At 39.8% G+C, this 7,680-nt stretch overlaps 1 long non-coding RNA gene across 1 annotated transcript; it reads left to right on the forward strand.

Moving 5' to 3' along the window:
* Positions 1 to 543: 543 nt before the first annotated feature.
* LOC120506914 lies at positions 544 to 6,017 on the forward strand. The gene is made up of 3 exons (XR_005628633.1): positions 544 to 636; positions 3,660 to 3,755; positions 5,912 to 6,017. It is a non-coding gene; the product is annotated as an uncharacterized LOC120506914 (long non-coding RNA).
* Positions 6,018 to 7,680: the final 1,663 nt, after the last annotated feature.

Here is a 7,680-nt window from a genome sequence, read left to right on the forward strand (position 1 = left end):
TTTTCTTGCTTCACTGAAGCAGTGTGGTATAAGTGCCTTCTATTTCTTGGTATTTGAGTTTACCTTAGAGAATTGAAAGAAATAAAGCAAGCCTTGGGTTTAATAGAAGTCTCCTTAATTTACCACATAATATAGACTAATAGTACTTGGAATGTTAACAGTCTTAATAACCCATTAAAGAAAAAAGTCCTAAACTACCTCCTGAGAAAGCTGAGTTTTACTACAGCTGTACAAAAGTATCCATCTTCTTTAGAAATTTACTTTAAAAATTAAGTTCCTAGATAGGTGGGTGAAATTTGTTAAGAACAGTTATCTAGCTATACTGCTTAAAAAAAACAACCAAAAAAAACAAGAAAAAAAAAAAAACAGAAAAAAGACCTCGAGCAAAACCATTCTAGTATAAACAATGTAGTCAGTATCTCAGGAAAGAATACCCTCTTGTCTTCAGAATTTCAAAATGGACAAGAGCTTTTACACTGTCTGCTTCCTTTCAGAGCAGGTGCTGTGAAGCCATTCATTGCTGCTAGAAGCTCCCACTGTTCGGGGTGCTCTGCCTGTGATCAGAGACACAGCTGGGCCCAGGATTAGTAGTGTTTGATTTAGCAGATGAGACTAATGCCCAATACCCTCACCACGGTAGGTGCCATTCTTCTCTTCGTGCCCATAAGAGCTTGGGGGTCCCAAACTGTTCATCAACGTTTTTTCTTCCAGTCTTAAGAGCTCAGTTTTCTGTTTGGGATCCCATAAGGAGGTCATGAGGAGCTTTGACTGAGCAAGACTTGTGTCTCACCTTGACAGGTCTGCATTGTAGATGGGAGCAGTGACTTGCACCTGCAGTGTTCAATAACTCACTGAGGCTCTTCCTGGCTAAGGAGTTTAACAGCTGCTGCAGATCAACTGCTGGACTGTTTGTTTTACTAAATTGCCCTTCTGTCTTCCATGTCATCCAGTATCGCAGAGAAATGCCATGTTATTATAAACTGGCAGAAGACTGTAAAGCAAAGGGTGAAAATGTATGTGTATGTAGTTTCTTTGGTTTCACACAATAATTTCAAATGAGTGTGAAGAGAGCACTGAGAGGTTGGAGGTTGAAAGCGTATAGTGGACAAAATAGACAGGATGTGCTTGTGACTCTGGGCATAACTTTGTTCTGCTGGCTCAGTTCCTGGAGAAAACAACAACTTTTTATTGCTGTATTAACAGCATTAGCTGTTACCCTGAGAAAATCTTTATTCCTGACACACCTGGCCAATAGCCTAAGCAATATTTTTATACTTAGTCACAAAGAATTATGTGTTTACCCAAAAAAAAACCCCAAAAACCCTCCTGTGGTGATTTAGTGTTTGTTGTTTTGGTTTTGCTGCCTTTTTTTTTTCCTTGTACTCTTGGGTAAATAGTAAGGTTCTAAGAAAAACCACAAACCACAACCACCAAAAATATTTTCCTTTATTCAGGGAAAATGTTAGATTTTATATTCTTATATATCTGACCCTTTATTTTAAAGGTAAAATACAAAGGAGAAAAGTGAAAAAAAACTGTCTAAGCCTTGAGCATTTGAATGTATTTTGCAAATGAGAAGAAAAATATAATGAAATCCACAAACCTTTAGAAAGCAAATTATTTTATTTAAACTTAGACAAAGATGTTTCTCCCAACTATACCAGCAGACAGAGCTAAGATGATTTTTTTTTTTTTGACAGAAAAGGAGGCAAATGGCTCCTCGCAGTTTAAATGGCTTTAAACTGCGAGTAGAGTCCAGTAGGATTTTAGGAAGAAATTATTTACTGCGAGGGTGGTGAGGTACTGGATCAGGTTGCCCAGGGAAGCTGTGGATGCCAAGACCAGGCTGGATGCAGCTCTGAGCAATCTGACTTAGCAGAAGCTGTTCCTGCACATGGCAGGGGTGTTGGAACTTGATGAACTTTAAGGTTTCTTCCAACTCAAACTATTCTGCCATTTTAATTTACTGCATCTGGCTACACTACTGACTAAAGGTGTTCTCATGGTCTACTTCTGCACCTATGTCATGCCATACTCATCCATTAGTTCTGTCATCAGCACTGTTTTGTACCTTTGTGCTGCTGGAAAATTTGTGATTTTACCACTGCCCCTGATGCTGTTGGCTGATGAGATTTCTGGCTCAAAGTATTTCAACATGAGGAAGCAATGCCCAGAAGCAACTGCCTCCTTGTCTTTAGCTCTGCTCTTCAGTGATGGTGTGACAGAAAGACATTAGACCTTCTAAGACGTTGTGTTACAGAATCACATATTTGACTTTCAATACTTTTGGGTCTTCTTTGCTTTTGACTTTGTGAGTTCCTGCCCAGTGTGGCAGGAGTACTTTCTGCTAAGATAAGGACCTTTTCCAGTACAAAGCTGTATTACTGTCAAAGATGGAAATGTGCAACCACACAAGGACTTTGAAGGTGCTAGAAGAAGAAAGGGATGCGAATTCAGTTTTATTAAATGCTTGGGACTGATGATGGTATTTGACTATGGACTCCCTCCTGAATCAGTGTATAAAAATTTGTGATCATAAGGATCCATTTGAAAATTGGAGCCTTACAAGGATAACTGACACTGGAAATGTGGGCTGTTTTTTTGCTTTTTCTATTCAGGAAGGTAAAGACAGTGGGTATCAAGATAATTTTACATAGCAATCAAGGAAAAGCAAAATTAAAAAAAAAGGTGCTCATCAGTTTTGTTTTCAAAGGAACCTATTTCAAGTTGAATTGTCTTTGAGTTATACAATGCAAAGAGGGTGAGCTGGGGACATGCATGAAAGGAAGAATCAGCTGCTATATGATACAGTTGGCTGTTTCCTAATGTTTCTTAATGAACAAGAGCATGAGAAGGGGCCTTAAAATAGAATTTGGGGGAGGGAGGAGAGAATAAAGTTCCCTAAAGCATAATTAACTAGAGAGACACTTTTCTATACTCATTTATATTAGTCTTCAAAAGTGAGAATAAAAGTAGGAGAAAAATACAAAGGAACTAGGGTGAAGTAATTTTCTCTACTTTCTTAACACTTACAAATTAAGTCTTGCTTAAAAAATAGGAAAAGAAAAGAAAAGGTTGACTTCAAGGAAGGGCCTTCAGGGCAACAATGTAAAATTATATGGATATTTAACTGCTCTGTATCATGGTACCATAATTAAGACAAAGTACCTTACAATTATTCCTTCTACGAGGTTAATACATACAGTGAATTTGAATTCAAAATTAATATATATTAATTTTAAAGAAGATTTAAAAGAGCCTGAAACTACAAAAAAAAAACCCTATGAAAGGCATATATTATAAATAGATTAACAATATCAGTTTAAAGATAGAAGAACCTTGTTAAACACTGTCTCACACTACTGATAGTATGACAATTTGTTTGCATGTCTCCTTCTGTGAAGAGAGTTAGCAACTTTTGCCATCATAGGCATTTTATCAAAAAATTAAAATGCTTGCAAAACAGTGATCTCTCTGTATTTTTTTGTACACATTTCTGAAATAAGGATGTTGAGTGAGGTAACACAGAACTTGCCATTAAATGAAAATTTTGTTATAGCTGTCTAACTCCAGCACGTGTAAAACATTTTCTGAAGGCTCAGCATTATGAACCATGCACCTCTGATCATGTGTCCCCACTATGTGCTCCTGTGTTTCAGAGTTGTTACAGCACTGGGTGTGAGCACACCACTCGATCAGGGCTCTGTGCCCTGGGTGGCCTCTGATTTCTGTGTGACCCCAGAGCTCTTAACCAGGTGAGCTCAACTCCCTAGTCTGCCAGTCCTGCTTGAAGAACTTTGGGACTAAAGATTTCAGTCAGCCTGATGCTCACATCTACTGCTAGCAGAGTGCAACACCATCAAATCAGTTCTGACAAAGCTAAATGTAGGGTGTTGCCCTCTTATCAGTTCATGTCTGGATTTGAACATCCTACAGAGGAAGAATGTGTGTGCCTGTTTTGAAAAATTTGGTGCTAAGTATCTTCACTGAAATCCTCCTCCACTGGCAATAACCTTCTTTACTTGGGAGTTGGCTGGCATCACTGTGACAGCTCTTTGTCATTTTTTCACTAACTCATGCCTATGAATTTGGGGGCTGCTGAAACTAGACAACCTGGGGTGTTAGACAGCTGGCAAATTATGATTTCTGAGTGTGTTGGAAGAACCTAAATGGTGTAATTATATCTTTAAAAAAGTAAAGAATTGTGAAAACTTTGGAGAATTTGGGCCAGGCACTCTACTGAATTAAAACTTTCACATTCATTTAAAATTGTGTCCCCTAAGGTTTTCATCAAGGATTATGATCTCCTTCCCCAGCTTGACATCTTTCTAAACTTAAAAACTGTTTCTGATGATCTAATGTATGCCTAATAGGACAAAACTAAAGTTCAGGTTGCAACTTGGAATATCTGCTCTCCTATATCTCAGTTCAGTCTGTTGCAGTTCCAATTGAAGACATTTAAAGTAAGGTTCCTGAAACTATTTCTGTGCTAAAAGTTTGTCACTTCTAGAGATTCTGGTGACACTGTCTTATAGTGAACATCACCCAGATAATACTGTGAAGATAGATGAAAGATAGAAAGGAAGAAAAGAATACAGGGTTCTTCCACTTGTTTTGCTGGAAAGATAAGTGCTTGTCTCGGTGTGGGTGAGCACAGAACTTCATAGAAGTTTCTGTCACTGCTATCTGCAGTGATGAATGACAACCACTGCAAGCGTGCTCTCTGAGCTAACTGAAGGGAATCAGCCCTACCATGACAAGATTCTTCTTAACAAGGAGCTACAATTATAGCAAATATGGGATAAATTTTCACTTGGGTGTACCTAGTCAAGGTCAACGCTGTCACCTTCATCTCTGAAGGATTTGATGCAGCTAGGGAAGTTAAACTCTGGTGTGAGAGACATAGGGGTGTAACATTTGGCTCTTGTTAATGACACAAAAATGGGGTATGCCTTAAGTGCATCTTGATTTAGGGATCTCAGCTTAAAGAAACCAAATCGGTGTAACATTTGGCTCTGTTAATGGCAAAAAAATGGGAAATTGGGGTATGCCTTAAGTGCATCTTGATTTAGGGATCTCAGCTTAAAGAAACCAAATGCTAAAAAAAGTGTGCCTCTGGATTTGGTCCATACATCCCTTTAAAATATAGTTTGCCTCAGTTGGTGGGGAAGAAGAGCTGCCTCTTTTCTCCCTGCTCAGTAGGTTGCTCTAGAAGCTGTGAAACTGTTCAGTGTTGCCCTGGGGGAGTGTTATCTTGCTATGGAAATGAATTCATAAATTTGACATTTTGCTGGCAGCGACAGGTGGTGTCTGTGAGAGCCTGACTGGCTGCCATCAGTTTGCCTGATGGATTGACTCCCATCACTGCTGAGCCAAAATTCATTGATTTTGTTCTTGCCCTTCCTTGGGATGACCTTCTCAAGAGGGAGACTGTACTGATTTTATACCTTACCCTCCACCCCCCCACACACCTTTCAACTCATCCCTGATCCCTTTTGTTTATTTCCTTTTGCAATAAGTCAGCTTCTTTAATCTCTTCTAATTATAGATTGAAGATAAGGGAGGTAAGTCAATGGGCTGAATAGAACAGCAAAGTGTACAAACAGCAGCTCTTAGAGAGAAGTATCAGAAGTTGTTCCAGCTTCCCATAGTTGGGAACTGATGCATTGTCAGAAAAACTGCCCCCCTAAAAATCCTTGTCATGAAGAGGAGAAGGTGGGGGTGGGTAGGAACAGGACAGACAGTGCAGAAGCAAAAATCTTTAAAGTGAATTCAAGATCGAGTCAACTCAAAGGTTGGTGTGTTAGGGGGCTGTTACTTCCATTAAAAACAATAGGAAAAAATCGATTTAGGAAAAGGGCAGTGCTAAAAACATTGCTTGCAGTGTTTAATCAAGGCTTTTTCCTTTCAGGGTCACCTAGCGAGGATGGTGCAAGAGGGCTTTGCTACCCTCAATAGCTGATAACGTTACGTTGAACAATTTTAGCCTGCTAAGCTGACTTTAACCTAAAGCAAGGCAAGGAAATGGTCTGAAATCAGGAAGCATCTGGTGTCTGGGTGCTGACTTGGAAGGAGTGCATCCGGTGGGAGCTGCAACTTTTTCTCAGGTTTTTCTGGTAGTAGTATGTCTGCTGCTATGACAGAAACCACATCTTACCTAGAGACAAATGGGTACTTATAAGAAGGGAAGGTATAAAACATGTGAATTTAAAAAAAATAAATTTGTTTTGTCTTTTTTTCCCCCCTATTTCTTTAAAAAACACTCAAATTCAGGCAAGCTGTAGCTTAAGTTTTGCCATCTGTTAAGTGAAAGTAGCGATGCTTGCCAAATCAAGGCTTTAAGTCCCATCTCTGATGGGGATCTGAGAACTGACAATGTGCAACTACTATAGTTGTAACTACACTACAAGTAATTTTTAACATATTTTCAAGCAGCATATAAAATGTGTTGAGTGTAAGTCTGCCCCAGCCTGGTAAAGTCGCTATTTTGTCACATGTCAGAAATTTTTGGAGCAACTCTTCATGGAAAAGAGGGGTAACAGGGGAGGCCTGGTATGGAGGTTGTGGGGGGGAAGAAATCTAGACAGGCAGGGTAAGGGCAGCACAACAAAGAAGAGAATGGGGGATATAAAACAGAGGGGAAAGGAATCTCCTTCACGCCAGATGATGGGTTTCTAGTCCTTGACTTTGGTTAAAAGGAGTTTGTGGATGCCCTGTAATGGTGCATAGAGAAATATTCACAAGTGTGATATGAAGAGCACTGAAGGATGGTGTGTGGGCAAGGAACTTTGGGGTGCTGTTACCAGGGAGGAGAGTGCAACTCCACCTCTCACCATTGAGTTGTAATGGAGGATAAGAGGGAAGGTGCATGCTTCAAATGTGAGTCCAGAAGAGGCAGACAGGGCTGTATGGAGCATCCCTTCTGTGCAGCGTCAGGAAAAATGTTTGTAAGCACACAGTGAGAGAATGGGTGGATGAGAGGAGTCCTGAGGCTGAAGCACCGGAGGGGGTATGACTCCCAAGGCTCCTCTGCCTGTACTGCTTGTTATTCTGATCCCTGCCAGATGCAGAGGTGCGGAAATCTCCTGACCAAGAATGTTCTCCTGGAACTGCCAGTTCAGTGTTGCACGGTGAGGAGGTGTAAGATGAGCCATCTGCAGTCAGGAATGCTTTTCCTCACTGAACACCTACTGACTGGTCATTTGTGTCACATACTTACATCCACTGCTTCTTCTTGGTTTGAATCCAGAGTAAAAGGCTGTACCTCAGTTTTTAATACCTACTGAGTCTTGCTGACCCAATGATGGCGTGGAGCTGGGAGAGAGATTTCTGTAATCAACTGCTTCATTTCAGCACGTGGTGGTAAGATTTTTTTATGTGGCAGTAGTTTCAGAATCCAAACCCTGATGATATTGTGGTTTTTATATTTTTTCTTTATTTATTTTTTTCTTTATTTATATTTATTTTATATTTTTTCTTTATTTTTTTTAAATAAGGGCCTGAAGCCTTTAATTCTTTGCTGATAGGATGCTTAGTATGGTACAAAACCAAATGGTAATGACAAAAGTGTAGATTGCCAGCTCTTTCAAATCCCCAGCATAGTTCAAGGAGAGCCTAACTTTCTACTCAGTAAAATGCTCTGGCTGTCTCAGCTTTACCTTCACTGCAAAACTGTAAACA

This window comes from Passer montanus, unplaced genomic scaffold (genome assembly GCF_014805655.1).
Source record: "Passer montanus isolate IOZ18808 unplaced genomic scaffold, ASM1480565v1 scaffold40, whole genome shotgun sequence".
In the NCBI taxonomy this organism is placed as follows: Eukaryota; Metazoa; Chordata; class Aves; order Passeriformes; family Passeridae; genus Passer; species Passer montanus.